The 18622-nt window shown below is 36.7% G+C and overlaps 2 long non-coding RNA genes across 4 annotated transcripts; one reads left to right on the forward strand and one right to left on the reverse strand.

The window, feature by feature from the left end:
* Positions 1-1609: 1609 nt before the first annotated feature.
* LOC132099162 (uncharacterized) lies at positions 1610-3591 on the reverse strand. Its single transcript, XR_009423034.1, has 4 exons — positions 3553-3591; positions 2448-2586; positions 2021-2077; positions 1610-1800 (listed from the first exon to the last, which is right to left on the reverse strand). It is a non-coding gene; the product is annotated as an uncharacterized LOC132099162 (long non-coding RNA).
* Positions 3592-4226: 635 nt separating this feature from the next.
* Positions 4227-18424, forward strand: LOC132099155 (uncharacterized). Of its 3 annotated transcripts, none has more exons than XR_009423026.1 (9): positions 4267-4373; positions 4451-4634; positions 4850-4942; positions 5210-5394; positions 5668-5792; positions 6154-6303; positions 7793-7918; positions 16307-16411; positions 18129-18424. It is a non-coding gene; the product is annotated as an uncharacterized LOC132099155 (long non-coding RNA). The 3 variants fall into 3 exon arrangements; XR_009423027.1 differs by having other exon boundaries at positions 4271-4373; positions 4461-4634; XR_009423025.1 differs by having other exon boundaries at positions 4227-4634.
* The last annotated feature ends 198 nt before the right edge of the window (positions 18425-18622 follow it).

Below are 18622 nucleotides of genomic sequence, written 5' to 3' on the forward strand. Positions count from 1 at the left end.
GTCTACCTGAGAGACGCCCACTGGAGCTGAGAAAGATGGAGTGGGTGAGATTTGCTTGTTACATTTTGCAAATTAACAAACTAAGGCCTGCAACACACTCAGTAGCCAGAATTACGTTTTATTTTTTTGGGGTATAAAATCATGAGCCATGTGAAATTATGCAGATCAGTATAAAATTTTTTAAGGGGCGTGGGGTTGGTGGTCATGATGTTTGAAGTCCAGGGTTTTTCCTGGGTCAAAAACGGTCTTTGGTGGAGGCTGACGGTCATCCACACAGTAAAAAGAACTCTACCCATGTGATTTGCAAAATACTACAATACATTTTAAACACTTGCAATAAAACAGTATGTGAATTTTGCTTATCCTATTAATTAATTAAATATAAATCACTGTCAAGTAGGGCTGGACCAGAATATTTGATTATTTGAATATTTGGTTGGTGGGTTGGCATTAGTGTTGCTATTGTCAAATTAAATTCTGACTAAATATCGTCGTCAACGAACCTTTATCATGTGACGAAAATGAGACGAAACGCAACGTAAATGCTGGTCATGTGACGATGACTATAATTAATTGTATAATGCAATATTGTTGACGAATAAAAACGAGACTAAATGTGGTTTACAAAATAAAAACTATGCTAAAATGTCTTCATTTTTGTTCACCGAAACGAAATGTTGTTATACGTTTTTTCATCTCATTTAGTCGCGTTGTTATTATTATTTTGCAATATTTCTGTTTCCTATGTCTCACTGTGCAGACGCAATTGACGTCACATCCTCAAGCCCCACTCGCTGCATTGTTTAGATACTTGATCTATGTATCTATCCATGTATGTATCTATGTATCTACTTTGCAGTTATTTTAATGTACATTGATACATTGCAATTGCAGTTTGAACTGTGATCTGTCATGCCACGTTAATGCCACAAAATTCACAGTTACATTTACTTTTGTGGAAAACTTTTGTGTCTGCAGTATGTATATAGAGTGCCCAAAATGGTAAAAAAAAATAATAATAATGAGCCACTCCTTTTCTTTTAAATAATAGAAGGATCTGTGAAGGGTGTCAAATTTAAAAAATGACTTGAGTGTATTTGTGTAATGAACTTACTCTGGCCTCTTCCTTGGTGGTCCCCTGAGGGTCTCAGGACAGCAAACGTGTGCTCTATGGATTGAACACAATGTTGTTACATTTTTTTAGATTTATTTAAATGCTGTGAGATGCGTTTCAGATTTCCTTTATCCATGATTATGCTTTTACCTTGTGTGTTAGGGTGAGCAACACACCAGCCGTCTCCGTCATGGTCTGGCTGAGACATGCGCAGTGGAGCTGAGAAACGTGGAGTAGGTAAGTTGAATCAAGCAGTTTAAGTGGAGTAATGATGGTTCATAATCTTAAAGGGACAGTTGCATACATATAAAAAAAAAAATGTGTTAATTGTATAAAGCGATTTATGAATCTTCAGAAGATTGGAATTTAGCCACTCATATTGTATCAGTTACTTCTACAATCTCTGTATGGACTATGGAAATGTGGGAACAGAAATCCCTGAGTTCATTGGATATTTTCAAAACACAAATGAAGATTTAAAGTTTTTGGGTTTAGAATGACATGAGTAATTCACAGAGTTTTCTATGATTTAACTTTCCAGTTAATTGCATCAAATGTTGATCTATTCTACATTTATCTTTCCAGCTAGCCTAATACAACTAATTATTTACCTTGGAAGCTGGGGAGACTCTCACACCAGGTCTGTTGTTGGTCTTCCGTGTCCCATTGTTGCTGATTGACACATGCTGTTGACAATTGGGGGATCATTAGTGGCATTCCATACGCTAAAATTAAAAATCACCTTTAAAAATGGGTACACTGGTAATTCTTAGAATTTATTCACACAAAATAGGACCAAGCAGTGCAGCTGTATGCTTCAACAATTGGATAGCTGTAACTTTTATTAAACATTGTAGATTTGGATATAAAAATGAAATTAAGATAAAATATAAAGTTTAGACTTACAGTTGCTGAGAGCGTTTACTGCTCTGCTCTGTGAAACCTGAGGTTGCACATTAGGACCTGATAATAGAAATGTAACTTTTTGTGTTCTGTCTGTTATACACCTTTAATCTTATTACATACTGGGTCATTTTGTGTCAGATCATCAAAAATTCAGAAACTTTCCTGAATCAAATTTGATATTTTCAATATTTTTTTTTCTTAAACCAAAATATTGAATGTCACAAGATTGTTGAAGTCAACAGATTTTACTAATATAGCTACCAATCTTTATGTAAAAAATAAAATAACAATGCTGCCATCTTTCTAATTCCATTGTTATTTGGTTGTTAAATCTTCATGTTGACCCCCCCCCCCTACTCTCTTTTATTTATGGCATTCATTTTTTTATTACTATTGTTTTTTCTTATTATTATTATTTTCCATTTACCTTTTTTGTTAAGTTTTGGAATGGCTGGAGGTTTTGGTGCAGGTGGAACACTTGCTTTGTTTGCAGCTTTTCTTTTTTTAATGGGTGGTTCTGCTGCCTCGCGTCTGATGAGTATTTATGATCTGTACTTGTTTTCTTTCTAGGAAAACAAAGATAAAAAGAACAACTGCACACATTCATTGCCTCTTTGTGTGATGTAGCAAATACTCATAGAAATGTGCTCAATAACTTTTCTGCAGTATTTCTCCTTAAAGGGTTAGTTCACCCAAAAAATATGAATTATGTCTTTAATTACTCACCCTCATGTTGTTCCAAACCTTTAAGACCTTTGTTCATCTTTAGAACACAAGTTAAGATATTTTTGATGAAATTCGAAAGCACTCTGATCCTGCATAGACAGCTTTGCAACTACTACCTCAAGGCCCAGAAAAAAAAAGGACTATAGTGGTTCAACCTTAGTTAAGAAGTGAGGATAATACTTTTTCAAGTTATTTTTTTTCTGTGTCAGTCTCTGACATGCATTCATGACAGGTGCTGATGCAGGAGCCGGCATTTTGACAAAAAAAAAATGCACTGTTTTAACAATGACTTTAATACCTTCCTGAGATGGTATTGGCATTGATGTCTATGGGGTATTTTATCAATAATATCTCAATTTTTGTTCCAAAGATGAACGCAGGTCTTGTTGGTTTGGAATGACATGAGGGTGAGACATTTTTGGGTGAACGCTCACTTTTATGCCTCCCTTAAAACAGTTTATACTACTGGGGTGTTGAATGCTTGAATCTGATTGGCTGACGAACATTCTGAGGTGTGCAATTATTTTCTGTGAAACGCACGGCGAACGTAGTTCCAGGCAGCTCTCTTGACCACATTACTGTTCCACATCACTTTGCATAGTAAACTGTAATAACAAATTACAGGACTAACAAAAACCAATCAGCCAATCAGATTCATTCAACGGCCTCGTAGTATTAAATGGTTTAATGCACAGCTAGCCGTGCATTATCCCTTACTTAAATGTTAACGATAGATGACACATGAAGGCAAATGATGCCATTTTCATTTGTTAAATCATTTCTTTTGTCTTTTTGCGAGGATCTACTTGGGAATCCTTTTTCCAGCAATTTCAGGTTCTGAGTTTGTCAGAAGTATAGCTGGCCTTCTTCCAATTGTTAGCTACATTCTGAAAAGATGCTGAAAACAAGAAATGCAGGTACGGCTTCATTTTTGTTTATTAAAGCTATATGAGATCATGTTTTACAGTGTATATAAATGATGTGCAAAGATTCTGAAAAATGAAAAACAGGTAATTAGTGGGCGACCGATATGTTTTTTTTTTTTTTTTTTTTTTACTGCCGATATCTCAAGATATCAGGATGGCCGATATAAAGTGAAATATATATATATATATAATTTTTTTTTTTTTTTTTTTAATGTTTGAGAAACTTGAAATGATTTGAAAAATCTTCATCCCGTGGTAACTAGGATTTACACAAGCTCCAGTCTGGATCCAGAACACCTGAGAAGAGATGATGCTGACCCTCAGAAGACCCCAGATGATGCTGACCCTGAATCAACAACAGAACTATCACATTTTGCTATTAGTTTGATTGCATAATTGCTGTTAATAGTATTAATCGTCTGTTTATGTCTTCTATTGATTTTTCCGATTTTTCTACCATATGCACATAAACTGACAGTCATCACTGAAAAGCTACTACTAAATATTTTAGAAACTTAATTTTCTGTAAAGTTGCTTTGCAATGATTTGAATCGTAAAAAGCACTATACAAATAAACTTGAATTGGATTGTGCTCTGGTGCTCTCATTCTCAGTGCCATCAAAATAAAAGTCCGGCCTCGAACGCATCAGCCAAGCAGAATAACTTATCAGCTGATGCCGATATTTGAAATATTGGCCTTGGTGATATATCGGTCGACCACTACAGGTAATCTGGGGAAAATCATTGTTTAATTTACAGCATCATTTACTCTTACCAGACTCGTGCAGGATTCTTGCTCTATGTCGGGTCCACCCTTTTTCTGGCTGTGGTGCCTCCATTGTCCTAACACTCTTCAGCAACCTGTCAAGATCTTTATATGGAGGCCACCAGGAGTAGCCATCTGCATACCAGGACTTGGCAGCTGGTCCAGTCGTCCCTTCTCCCTCAAACTCCACGATTAGGTACATTTTTTTTTTTTTTTTTTTGCAAGCCTGAAACCCGTATTTTTTATTAACTCCTAAATGAAACTTAATTTTGAACAATGCATTTGAAATGCATGAACTATGAAGCAAAAAGTGCTGATAAAGAATTACTTTGTATGTAAAAGAGGAATTGAAACAAATTGATTGTGATGGGGACAAGAAAGATTTTGCTCTCTATTTCCTCAAACTTGCAGAAATCAACTGTTGTTGAGAGGTCATCCACTAAATGAATGCCAAGTGTAGAGGATGGCAGTGGATAGTCAAAAAAGGATTCCTGGTGGTTGAAGGTATTGTAAGCAACATAAATTTCATCCCTTAATGAAATTATGTTTTGCAGCTTAGCAACTTTGCCGCCAATGCAAACGTGACTGTTTGCCTTATCCAATTTCAGAGTGTGTGGGTTTGTTCTCAACTCTTTATATTGTGTCGCCTCATGGAAGGATGCAGGAAGAGGACCAGTCGCATGTGGTTTTTTTGAGCAGATGTGGCCTGGTTTTGTGAGTTTTATTGCAGCATCTTTGCATTTCTGAGAGTCTTTTTATTATTTGACTGAGTGGGCATGTTGGTTTCCTCAGAAGTCTTTTGAGTTTGTTTAGGTGATTCTCATACTTGAAAGCACTGAAGTTGTCAAGGACACCATGCTTTTTTGCATCATCTGCAAGATGTACAAGGCAGTGTGCATTGTAGGACAAGAATTGTGGACCATACAGTTGCCCAAAGTGAGAGACAAAGAGCACCAGTAAGTCATTAGCATAATCACAGTATTCTTCAATCAAACTGTTGTTGCACATGATGAAGATTCCCACAAAAAGTAGCAAGAAAGTTTTGTACACCTCTGTGTTAAGGAGATCTTTCATCATGACCGGTCCGGTTTACAGTAAAAACTTAACTCGGTTGCCTTCCACCTCTCAATTTCCCTCAGTGCCCTTGGTTTCCTTGCAAACTCCATGGGCACACTTCTCCGAGCATTTAACAGTCTTTCTGACAAAGTGTTTATTTGAAATCCTGACAGCCTACAAGTCAGAGGACCCATCTTAAGCCACAAGAGAAGAAGCCGTCTCATGATTCCGAGGCACACAAGGTGCATGTAGTCAAGGGGGAAACCAGAGACCATGTTTAGGGATGTTTCTTCAAGAGGTGATGGACCATGATGATGATCAGCATCGGTCTTATTTCTGAAGCTCTCATTAGTTCTTAAAGGCATGTCCGTTCTTGGAAATGTCATTCTATTTTCTAGGTACAAACCATCCTGTGTGCATTTTTCACATCCGTGATAGCCTGTGTGACCTTTAACATTTTTCAGGAATGCACGGGCAGGTGCATCACAGACCATCGAAGAGAGTATTAAATTGAACATCACTCCATCGAATTCAAATCCTTTAGCTAATTCATTTACTTCAGAGATGAATTCTTGAAGTTACTCTGCTAGGGATGTAGGTTTACTTGTGCCACAAAATAAACCTATTGTCACTGGTTCCTCTTGTTTGATGTTTAGCAGTGTCCCTAGGATGGGCCAGAACTGTGTTGCTGAACTCTTATAGAGAGGCAAACCATCAATGCTGACCTGAAGCTCCAACGTGTGAAAATTGCGCAGAATGTCAACATTCTGATGTAGCACCTCTGCAATTGAATTCAGCACTCCGAAATGGTAATACTGGCCACCAGCCTTGTCTTGTATTTCAGGGTTTAAACGCACAGTTCCTAGCAATGTCCTCGAGTCTTTTGGCAGATTTAAACTGTGTAGCCGTAGAATGTTGAGCAATGAATTCAATGCCACATGTGTAATTTTGTGTTCAGTAGCCCAGGATGCCAAATCATCATCTAATGAATTTGGATCTGATTCTGATTCTGTGTCTGATTCACTGTCATCAGGAACACTTCTGACATCTTCAGTCTCATCAACATGAGAGAGACACTCCATGAATGTATCTTCATCATAATTTTGACCTTGAACGGTTTTACTGTGCATCCAACCCAATTCTTTCCCCCAAGTTGTTGCCTGTATTGTCTGCAGTTGCTGATCCACCTTGTCCTTTGCTTTTCGTCTCAGTGTCCAATAGGATGGTTCATTTGAAGCCATAGTATTAAGACCTTAATACAAACAAAGCTATTTTTTTGTTGTTGGTTTACTGGCCTACCAAGTCTAATGCATTAACATAATGTACATACCTTTTAGTTGGTTGATGGATGGTAATGGATAACTTTCTGTAGTCAAATTAAACAAAGGACATAGTTAAATGCTGAAATTTAAAATAACTACATAAAAAATAAACTATTACATATCTAAATTTTCAATTGAACTGATGCATTTTATGGTTATATAAATAGTTTACAGTACAATATAGTATATCTGATTTAAATCAGAGATTGACAGTCTTCTGTAATTGAGGTTTAAACATAGATGTAATTCTCTTTTCATCACATTGTGTTCTTTTAAAACAGCAGTTGCACCTAAAAGATCTGTTCACATAAAATTATACATTTACACAGACAAAAGTTCGGTACTGGTTAGATTTTCATGTGTTTGAAAGAAATGGTCTTAAGACGGTTTATTTTATGAAAGTAAATTTTCACTGTACATATATTCAATGTAAATCTTTTCACAATTGTGTGCATCAAATCAGCGTATTAAAATGATTTCCAAAGAATCATGTGATCACAGAAGAATTCTGTACTACTCTAAGGTTGTATTTATTTAATTCAAAATACAGAAAAAGGGTAATATTGTGAAATATTATTGGTAATTAAAAATATGGGTGTCTTATTTTAATATACTTATATATATATATATATTATTTTTATTTTTTTCTGAGATGCAAAGCTGGTTTTTCAGCATCATTACTTCAGTCTTCAGTGTCACATGATCCTTCAGAAATCCTTCTAATATGATGATTTATTATCAGTGTTGGAAACAGTTGTGCAGCTTAGTATATGTATTTATTTATTTTCTTTTGAAACCAGTGAAAATTTTTCAGGATTCTTTGATGAAAAGTTAAAAACAACAGCACTTATTTAAAATAGAAATCTTATGCAACAATAACAATAATGGCGTGCTTGGTGTCAATCTAATCTTCAGGTGAGAGTTGAATGGCGCTTAGTGTCTCGCGAGATTTTAATTGTGTTTCCTCTGTTTCAAGCAAGGCATTCGATTGGCTGGTAGGTGCTGATGTCGCGCTGCAAGAACAACATGGCACGGGTTCAAAGCCTTATTCAACTGAGAAAATTGATCAGCGTCATGGTACAAGCGAAGTCTGAATGGTTTGGTAAGGTAAACTTGAAACGAAATCCCGCAACCGTGAGTTTGTTAAACTGTTGTCACTGAACAGGACTTTTTGTGATTTCGCCTATGTTTACCTGTTAACTGGACATCATATACATTTAGTGCTTGTGTAACTTGATCAGGGCCGCTGTTATTACTTTAGCTCGGAGCCTCTGTTCATGGTTGACTTGCCTTACATTTCTCAGAGCTGGTGGGTCTATACCATAGGAGGGGTCTAAACCAATCCGAGATAGCCCCTTACGACGTCCAATACTACAGCTAACTTGTGGGAATGAATTAGTGATGTGTCGTTCGTGAACGAATCGTTCTTTTTGAACGAATCTTTTAGGTGAACGAATCTTTTAGGTGAACGAATCGTTCTCGTTCACGTAATCCACTGACTCGTACTTCTCGTTCAGTGAAGTTACTCCCTTAACAGCAGCGCGGCGCTATAAGCAGCGCATGCGCAGCTCAGTGAACTGGGTAACAACCATTTCATCCTGTCAAAGAGTTACTCAACCTCGAGCCAATAGCCTTCGAGTATGAGATGTGACAGAGTAGGTGATTTGTTGAATGTAGTGAACGAATAGGCCTTTTTCACGGAAGTTAGAACGCACATCCGGTTCAGCGTTTGTTGTGTAAAGTGACTTCCGGTCGAAATAACAATGGCTGAAGCTACATCGACGTGTTACTGTAGTGTCCCTTATTGTAAAAATAATAAGCAGCGGCAACCATATTTAAGTTTTCATGGTTTTCCTAGCGATAAATGTCTGAGAAAGAAGTGGATACATGCTATTAGACGAGTAGAAGGACCGAAGTTTACGATCCTTAGAGGCAGCACATTTGTGTGTAGCCGGCACTTTATCAGTGATGATTACACTGCCGCTACTGGCCGTAAGCGCCTCAGAAAAGGGGTTGTCCCGTCCTGCTTTATTTGGAACAACTGGGGAGAAACTTCACCTGAGTCTGTTTACAAACGAGTTAGAGTTCAAACCATACCATCTGACGACACCCAAGACGATGAAGTGGTTACTGAGGTGACCGCTGAAGCAGATCATGACTTTGCAGTCACTCCTCTTCCAGGTAAAGTTAACGTTATGTTTATGCATTTCTAAAAACAAATTATTATGCAACTTTCCCGTTATGTTATATTATATTAAATATATTATTAAAGCCTTTATTACATTTATGTCCTTTCACTTTCAAGTCATAATATCATTTTAATACATTTTGACACAAATTACTGTTCCAGGAAGATATCAGCATACTTTATTTCTCAAATTAATGCTGCCACAACTGAGCAGTAATAAAATTAAGATAAACAAAGTCTTAAAATGATCTAAAATTACCATTATAATAAACATTTGTTTTGAATCATAATAAATAGCCAGATAATTATATATATATGAATTTGTAAATCAGGCAGGTTGTATTACTGAACAACAACTTTGAGATATGGACACAGGGTCAGAGTGGGCAAATATCTAATTTTAGGTATAATATGTAGCTATAATAATTTTTGTTAACATAAGTAATTAATAATGGTTTGCCACTGTAATAAACTTTTTGTGTGTGTGTGAATCTAGGTGCACAGGATGCAGCAGCTGCACGAATACAGGATTTGGAAGCTGAAGTCAGAAAACTGGAAAGTGAGGTCATGCAGCTGAGAATAGGCCACTCTCTGTCCCAGTTTCAGAGATTCTGTGCTTCAGATGAAGACATACGTTTTTACACCAGGTTTCCATCTGAAGAGGTCTTCCAAGCATTCTGGAAGTCTATTGAGCCCTCAGCATCCATGCTGGTCTACTGGTCTAGGGCCCAGAAGAAAGGACAGGCAACTGCTGTGGAAGCTTCTCACAGTCATCACCGCAGCTTGCCACTGATTGATGAGTTTTTTTTTGTACTCATGTCGTGTTGCTGCAGGACTGAAGGAGAAAGTGTTGGCTGACATTTTCAAAGTAAGTGTCTCCACTGTTAGCCGCATCATCATAACTTGGGCCAATTATCTTTATCTTGTCCTGGGATCACTGCCCATATGGATGAGCAGGGAGCAAGTGAATGCCACATTGCCAGACAAATTTAGGCAGTTTTGTCCAGAGGTGAGGGTCATCATTGACTGCACAGAGATAAGATGCCAGAATCCATCTTCACTCACGCTCCAGTCTGAGGTCTTCTCCTCGTATAAAAACACCACTACCTTCAAGGGGTTGATCGGTATTGCTCCTTGCGGAGCAGTTACATTTGTTTCCAGCCTGTACACAGGTTCCATCTCTGATCAAGAGTTGACAAAACAGTCAGGGATTCTTGACTTGCTCTGGAGCCTGGTGATGCTTGTATGGCTGACAAAGGATTCACCATTGAAAAGATGCTGGCAGAACGGGGGGCCAAACTCATCATACCACCTTTTAAAACAGCAGCTCAGTTCAGCAAAGAAAATGCAGTGAGAACACAAGCCATAGCTCGTCTTCGAATTCTTGTTGAGAGAGCCATCAGAAGAGTGAAGGAGTTTCACATCTGGGACAGCACTGTACCTTTAACCTGGTCTGGAACAGTTAACCAGCTGTGGACTAACTGCTGCTTAATGAGCAATTTTCAGTGGCCGCTTGATGTCAAAGGTCACAAAGGGGTATGTCCATCATAGCCTTTTTTATTTTAAAGGGATAGTTCACTTTAAAATGCAAATTCTTTCATCATACTGTATACTCACCCTCAAGTTGTTTAAACCTGTATGAATTTCTTTCTTCTGCTGAACACAAGGGGAGATATTTTTGAAGAATGTCAGTAACCAAACAGTTACAGTTAACTGTTTGGTTACTGACATTCTTAAAACACACATTTATACAAATATAAAATCTTGAAATCATCAGAACAATTACATCATAAATAAAAATGATTTACAAAAAAATCCACTCTTTTCTTTTTTACAGGATTAGTAGTATACAGTGCAAATAGGCATATCAGATACCCCCCTTAAGATATTCATCTATGTAAGCACCAAAGTAGTAGAGATCCAGATTTTCTCTCATCTGAGCTATCGTGAGATTGTCCCTCCACACTCTTTGAACTGTCATGTCCTCTGCAGTGTCAGTGATGAAGTCACACCGAGTCCAGTTACAGCCAGCTGACCTTACCTGCCAGTAATATTTATGAGATTTTTTTCAGGGTTGCCTGTCCATTCACAATTTTAATATGCCCAACCTCAGAAACTGTAGGAACATCTGGGCATTTCACTTCAGCAAGCCCGAATTAGGGATCTGCATTAGGGTCAAAAACTTTGGCATCAGGACTGGCACCAAGGTAGGACACATCTGGGTGCACAACAAAACTACAAGGTGAGACATTCACATTGAACAGTTGAGAGTAATGTTCCAGCACCTCAGGTTCCCTGTCCAGGCCTCTCTTCATTGCCTTCGTTTGCTTTACACCCTTGAGTATTCGCCTTGCTAGTGCCTGGCCAGATGTCTCCCCTCGCACATGAGAAACCTCATAAAATCTGCCCGCAGTCACTCTAGGTTTGCGCATATTTTTCCACTGTGGACACTCAGATTGCTCCTGAGTCCGCTCCTCGATTATAACTGCCAACTCTTGTGTGACACTTAGGCTCTCCAAATGGAAGAACTGGTGGCAGTTTGCCACGAAGTGCAAGCTCCTCGGAAATTTAGAACCGTTAATAGGGAGTTTAGGGAACACAGGAGCATCTGGATGTTTGATGTAGTTTTTGGTCACAGCAGGTGGGCACTGGTAGGAGAGCACTGAACCCCGAGGCACAGGACCAAATCTGGAGTCCACCAAAACCAGTTCTGATAAATCAGTAAGGACGCAGGAAATCAGAGGTTGAGGAGAGAGTCCTTTGACAGCTTCTCCAATAGCCAGTACTGCTGGGTCAGGGAAGTGACCTAAAACAAATTATACGTTTAGGAAACTTCATCACATGGGTATTAAATTTGTTATGTGCTGTTATACCATGATGATCTGTCTGAATACTTGATTCTTATTGGCTGGAAGTGTGCAGTAAAACAGTTTAATCCACAGATAGTTCCAGCCAGTTTAATCATCGTTCTATATTAATGTGCTACTTTCATTAAAACAGAGATAGATTTTATCTCTATCACATCAAAATTAATTACTAAAAGTCTATTTCAATAATTAAAATAAATGCTATAATTAATGTAAAAAAGTGTAAACCTCCATGTTGTACATTAAAATAGTTTTATGCAAAGCTTGATTATTTCTTATGTAATGTAACATGCATATTTATTGAACGAAAAGTTTCTTTGTTACCTGTGTATGCTCTGTAGAGTGTAGATTTGCATACACTTCTGGAAGACGTCCTTGGCTTTCTAACCACCAACTGAGCTGTAGTCTCTGCAGAAACCCCCTGAAACCAAACATTTATAAGTATATTTTGAATTAACTGTCAGTAATTTGCTAAACTAATGTATAGCTAGTTGTAATGTTACCTGTGTTCTTGGTCTATGCCATGTTTGCAGAGTTTCTGTGCATGCCGTAGTTGGTGGTACTGTCTGCATCTGCATCATGCTGAAGTGCGCAGTTTGAAAAAGCATAGCAACCTGATGATTGCATAAAGCTTTGCCTGCAGTACATGTGCATGACGAGCTAGTGAACTCAACAGGCACTGTGTCAACATTCAATGTGATCTAAAGTAAAAGACAAAATCCAATATCAGTATATTTTAATATAGCAAGTTTAATACTAGACTATAGAACATTCATGAAAACATAATGAAAAAATTATTTTAGGAGAAACCCCCTCAAAATAGAAAACTGCAACCGCAGTAAGAACATAAAAACTTCCCCTTTCACTGTAAGCTTTATAGCTTCAATACAGTACTGCATCACTTTTGAAAAGTGCAAGTACGGGTGATGTCATGTAAGGTGTAGAAATTCTGAACTTCTAGTGTAAGGGTTTAGTTTTTATCATAACAGGTTTCACAGACAAGACATTATAAAATGCACAGCCTCAGACTAAAATGCATGTTTGAGCTGTTTTAACTGAAAGCATATCTTAAAATAGGCCAGTGTCATTGTTTTGTCTCAACATGCACACCAGTTTTTCTTTCTAAGGCATATTTATTAAAGAAGAAAAGCTACTTAAACGTTCTAATTGAACTAAAGCCTAATCCTGGCTAAACACTGTCTGTGAAACCAAGCCTTCATTTCTTATCAAACCTGCAGAGAATGTGGCTCCTCACGCTTCCTCATCGACCTATAACACCTACACCTCACGATAATCTCCCTGTTTCTCACACTCGACACTGAATATTGCATGACAAAAAATGAACAATCACATTAAATGTTATTAAGACACATTTTCTGACTATTTTTTATCTGTTTAAAAATTGGCTTTATATCAGTTCTTGAATAAAGTTATTTTCCAGCTTAATTTGTAGTAGCCTAAAGTAGGCTACTACAAATTAAGCTGGAAAATAACTTTATTCAAGAACTGCTATAAAGCCAAAACAATCTGTTATTTTAAACTATCCTTGTATCTCTGTAAAGCCGCTTTGAAACAATCTGCATTGTTAAAAGCGCTAACGTTATATAAATATAGATGACCTGACAATGGTATAAAGGTAAGTTATGTGTAGAAATATCACGTTAGCAAAAGCATGCTAATGTATGTTTCGTTCCTTACCTTCGTAATTGAAGATGTAGTTTTCGTGGAAGAACTTGTACCCTTTGTTGAGTTTTGAGTGCGGAACGATTGAATTAAGTTCGACTAGCCGAAAAACATCCGCGGATGTCATTGACGGAATATTCTTCAGGGAAGTTGTGAAGAGCGCGCCTGTCTCCATTTCGACCGGAAGTCACTTTACACAACAAACGCTGAACCGGATGTGTGTTCTAACTTCCGTGAAAAAGGCCTATACGCCCTTAATGAACGAGTTTCATATGAGTCTGAACTAGATCTGGAGATCTTATCGTTCGTGAACGAAATGACTGAACTTGTACCCATGTCGTTCGCGAATGAGTTGAATGAGCTGATACATGTCGTTCGTGAATGAAATGAACTGGCACATAGCTTATCTCGTTCGTGAACGAAATGAATGAGAGTAAACCGGGTTAGTCTGCCATTTAGCATGTCAATCTTGCAAAAATGCAAAACGCAGTTAAGTACTGTACTGTGCACATACGCTTGTTTTGATATTTAGCAACTCCACGTTTAATCCACGATTTATGAATGTGAATATATAATATACAAACTGTCTGACCAAACAATTAAAATGCTAATTAGGCAAGAAACCCTTGTGCTTTGTTCATCTGAAAAACTTAATTAGACTTTATATATTGAATGTGATTATACACACATTTTAATAAAGCCAGATCAGTTTTTGTAACAAGTGAATACGTTCGTTGACTTAAGACATAACACATAATACACTTTTTTTGCCATCTGCTGGCTTATTTTGTGTAATACGAAGAAATGGTCAATGAACGAATCAATGAACGATTCTGAACGAATCATTTTGGTGAACGAACTGAAAATGAACGAATCTCTAAAAAGATTCATAATTTCCACCACTAGAATGAATGAAAACTAGCGAGCAATTTCGAAAAGCCGCTGAGTGTAAATCTTACTTGTTATTGCGGTGTAAAATACAAGTGCACTTGATTGCGTCCACTTAGTTTTTGGACCATCACAAATGGGTGTCCCTTGAAAAGTATACTATTTGAGGGTACAGAGTGATGGATTTTGGATTCAGCGCAAGTGCTATGTATAGCAACATTTTAAATTTCTACGTTATATTCCTCAGTACCGATAGGCCTTAGCCAATCAGTATTGAGCAGAGCAGCGCTTCAGATTTTCCCGCCCGACCGGTGATTGGATTCGCTCAGAATGGCGTTGAAGTGAATTTGATGACGTACATCAGCTGTTTTCGCGAGGGGAAAAAGCGCCCTTAACATTTCTGTATTTAGTTTTAGTTAGTTTGTTTGTATTTAAGTGTATGTGTTTACATGTATAATGATTCTTATCTCGAATATAATTAAACGTAAAGATATCAAAAGGCTGATTAATCCATATAAATGTTACTTACCAACCACTTGATGAACTGACGACAAGCTACAAACAAACTTAAAGACGACTAATTAACTTTTAAAACAACAGTAGTAGAAAGACATGTAATGAATGAACAGGAACTTAATATATACAACTGGTTCTATTTACAGGTTATTAATGTGAGGAAAATGATCAAAAAATGTTGAGGGTACAGTAGGCTGAGGAAATCACAATGGTCATCTGATACAAATTACAACGGTCATCGCATATATGTAGCCTACGGTCACGTGACATTCATTCATATATTTTTTTAATTATTTTATTATTTTTTCTGAGCTTAATACAGGAAACCCAATGTGTTCATGTTTAGAGTTGTTATAAATATTGCTACAGTTTAATATTGCTTAGATCAGGTGTTTTTTTTTTGTTTGTTTGTTTTTTAGGGTAAGGGTGTGGGTTACCTCAAGGACATAATGTCAAAGGTTACTTGTTTGCTACCTCTGTTTATTTGTAAATGTAATGGGTGTTTTTTTCACCATATGTTGAAGATATTTTAAAATATATTGTTTATTTTATTAGTTATTATATTTATTAGGCATTTTAAATTTAATTTGACAATCAATACTAAAAGAATATGAAAATATTGAAATGTGTACATTTATCGTTTTCTCTCTGTGTGTCACATTACACTTGCCCTGAATATTTCAGTGCCACACAATTTGCCACAGTGGCAACGGCAATTTTTATTATTATTTTTTTCTCTATATGAAAATGGATATTGGGCAATAAAGCGCTCAAGTTAAGTTGGGTGAAATATAAATTTGTTTAAATAACATCTGTGTAAAAAAAATAATATATATATATATGAAAATATTTAGTATTCTGACAGCTTATCTGAGTTGGGTCTTTATAGCTTTTGCTTTTCTTTATATTTGCTCATTTAAACTTACCATATTCCATAGTACTAAACATTTTTAGGTCATGGTAGCCACAGGTAAAACCGTGAATGCCTCTTCACTACACAGTAAGAAAAAAACAACTTTTCTATACAAGTCTGGTATTCATGAAAAACGGTAACCTGAACACATTTAGTATGGAGATAAATGCAAAAATGACCATAGCTTCATAACAAACAATTGTTATTCTATTATTTCTGTAACAGTTAATACAGGCTTGAGTCCTGTCTTAATGTGGATGTCTGATGGCAAGTTGGATGGAGTGATTTTTACAATGGCAACCCACAGACTCAATGTGGACACCTTGTTGTAAAACACTTTTTTATTATTATTATTATTATTATGATTAACTGTATTATATTTATTCCTTTTGATATATGAGTGATGTGTGTGCCACACATTTTCTTGTTCTCTAGTTTCCTTGTTTCTTCTGCCTTGGCTGCACAGCTGTGGAAACCTGACCTGGTGAGGACCCTCTCCTCCATCCTCAACTATTGAACCTCTTATATCACTCGGATGAGGTACTAAATTAAAGATTGTGTTGTTGGTCAGTGAATAGTTTGTTTTAAGCTGCAAATAATTGTAATTTTTCTGATCAATTTGATAACCGCTATATATAACCGCTATATTCAGGGTGTCTGCAGGTCCTCAAAAAGTCTTAAAATGTCTTAAATAGGGTTTTCCTAATATAAGGCCTTAAAAAGTATTTAAGGCCCGGTTTCACAGACAGGGCTTAGACTAAGCCAGGATTAGACCATAGATCAATTAGGACATTTAAGTAATTTTTATAAACATGCTTAGAAAAAAACATTACCGATGTGCATCTTAAAACTAAAAAGGCACTGATATATTTTTAAGATCAGTCAGTGCAAGTTTATTTCAGTGGAAACAGCTCAGACTTACATTTTAGTCTAGGACTAGTCTTAAGCCCTGTCTGTGAAACCAGGGGTATATGTCTTAAATTCAGATTAGATAGGTCTTAAATATATTTGGTCACTTCAGTCTTACGGACCTAATGACTGTTTATAATCATTGGACAGACCGAAGATTTTTTTTTTCTTCCCCTGCGTCATCAGAGAGAATTGAAGAATACAAGTATGCGCTGAGGCTAACTCTTTGTGAGAGACTTCAGATAGAACAAATAAAATGGCACACATAAACATGATATAGTAAAGTAATACCTTGACAAGTGAGCTATCTTGAACAATATTCTAACAACGCAAAAAAACAAACAAACATTGAAAACACCTACAGAGTGCATGCATTACGTGTCTGCATTTAGAATGTGCTCTTTCACTGCATGATTCAGTCTATTAAAATACATTCAGAATGATCACAAATTAAAAGACATGTGTATATTAATACCACTTAAATATAGTTAATCAATTTTGGTAAATTTCACATGGCAGAGTGACTTTTTACCATATACAAATGTAATATTTTTTTTTTTTTTTAACAACCGTTTCATAAACTACGTTCTATTAAGAGACTTACGTTTTTTGTACTATTTCGCCAACGAAAATAATTCCAAACAAAGCCACAGTGTTGTTTTGCGTCTCTAAGCAACATGATGGCTTTTTGTTCCTGAATGAATCAACTGTTTTAATTACTCACTTATTAACATTTACCTGCTGTCACCTACTGGTGGTTTTTAATGTCACATTTAAAGTATCTTTTTAATTCAATTAAATTCAAGTTTATTTGTATAGCGCTTTTTACGATACAAATCATTACAAAGCAACTTTACAGAAAATTAAGTTTCTACAATATTTAGCAGTAGCTTATCAGCGGTGACTGTCAGTTTATGTGCATATGACAGGATTTTTCAGAAAAAAAAAAAAAAATCAAAGGCGTAGTCAGCCAGACGATTAACACTATTAACAGTAATTATTATACGATGCAGTCACACTTGTAGCAATATTTGTAAGTTCTGTATGTTGTCTCTGGGTTAGCATCATCTGAGGTCCTCTGAGGGTCAGCATCATCTCTTCTCGGATGTTCTGGATCCAGACTGGAGCTTGTGTAAATCCTAGTTACCACGGGATGAAGATCCCAGCAGAAACAGAGAAACAAATAGAGACATCATTAGCATAGCTGCTAATGTTCCAACACAGTAAAATTAATTAGTTTAACCCAAGCTAAAAAATAAAAATGTGTTTTATATGATGTGATGCTCTTTTTGTGAACATTGTTACATAAAATGCTCTTACTGTTTCTTTTCTTCACCCAATAGCTTAGGACAGACCAGCCTGTGATCTCCTAAGACACCCAGATTCAGCCCTGGTCACGATCTGTCCCACACCTGTGTCTCATCACAGTCCATCACCAGTGTCTGCACCCTGCCTACTGCCAATATTATGGATTTCTGTTCTGGAGAGAGATGCCATTCACAACATAATCTCTATACAATATCAAACTCAAATAATTTAGTCTTGCCTAACAGTTTCCCTGATTTGTTACAGTTCACAATGTAGCATGGTCTTGCCTAACTTTGTCCATTCAGTTGTTAAAATGTTTTTAATATTTGAATTGAATAGATCTCAAGTTTATTATTTAAAAGCAACTTCACTTAATCTTTCCCTAGAAGAGATAATAGGTGTGTTAGACTTGAAGCAGTGCTGTGCAGACCGATCGAAGTATGACATCACGGTACCATGAGAGCAATAAGACGGCTTCATATACTTTTGAATCGCTCTCACACTACTTTGTCATACTTTAAGCGCTGCTGCGCA

This window comes from Carassius carassius, chromosome 22, assembly GCF_963082965.1.
Source record: "Carassius carassius chromosome 22, fCarCar2.1, whole genome shotgun sequence".
In the NCBI taxonomy this organism is placed as follows: Eukaryota; Metazoa; Chordata; class Actinopteri; order Cypriniformes; family Cyprinidae; genus Carassius; species Carassius carassius.